This window comes from Orycteropus afer, unplaced genomic scaffold (assembly GCF_000298275.1).
Source record: "Orycteropus afer afer isolate SDZICR_OR568_19922 unplaced genomic scaffold, OryAfe1.0 scaffold00413, whole genome shotgun sequence".
NCBI classification, from domain to species: Eukaryota; Metazoa; Chordata; class Mammalia; order Tubulidentata; family Orycteropodidae; genus Orycteropus; species Orycteropus afer.
The window spans coordinates 1,910,863-1,911,518 of record NW_006922000.1 but is presented as its reverse complement, the minus strand read 5'-3'; the positions used below and the strand labels follow the sequence as shown (position 1 = coordinate 1,911,518).

At 50.2% G+C, this 656-nt stretch overlaps 1 protein-coding gene across 1 annotated transcript in view; it reads left to right on the top strand.

Moving 5' to 3' along the window:
* The window catches only part of DGKI (diacylglycerol kinase iota), a 380,807-nt gene that overhangs the window by 265,319 nt on the left and 114,832 nt on the right, over positions 1–656 (top strand). The window lies entirely within an intron of this gene.

The following is a 656-nucleotide window of genomic DNA, read 5'->3' as shown; positions in this document are numbered from 1 at the left end:
TTTGTGATTCTCGTGCCTTTCTGAGTATGAGGTTCTCTACTCAAGCCACTGTGTTACATTTGCTACCATCTAAATAGGACATGTTTATAAGTCACATAACCAGGAAGCAGTTGCCGTGGAGCGGATTCTGACTCGTGGCCACCCCATGTGGGTCGGGGTAGAAATGTGCTCCCGAGGGTTTGCAGGAGCTGATGTTCTGGGAGTAGATCATCAGCCCTTTCTTCCCAGGTGTCTTGTGGTTAGCAGCCACGCCCATTCATCCTTGGCACCCCCCAGGGACTCCGTGCCTACCCTAGCTGCTGTTTACTGTTCCCTGACACGGCTACCACCACACTTGCCACTGACCATCTTTAAAATCAGTTGGATGTTAAAGTGTGAGCTTTCTAGAATAGAAGCGTTGCTTTTGCTTTACTTTTTTAAGATGTCATGCCTGCAGTGCTGATATCTGCCACCAGGGCGCAGCAGTGCCTTGGGTAGCTCAAGTCTGGCCAATAAGGAACTGTCTCTTGCACGTGGACAGAAGGTTAAGCCCAGGCATCCTTCAGTGGGGCAAGGAGTGAGAGACAAGAACCATGACTTTTTAATTCCTCTCTGGGACAGAGCAGAGCCCGTAACCCGATGCTGGGTATTGCAAATGTAGGCAGAAACCATCAGCC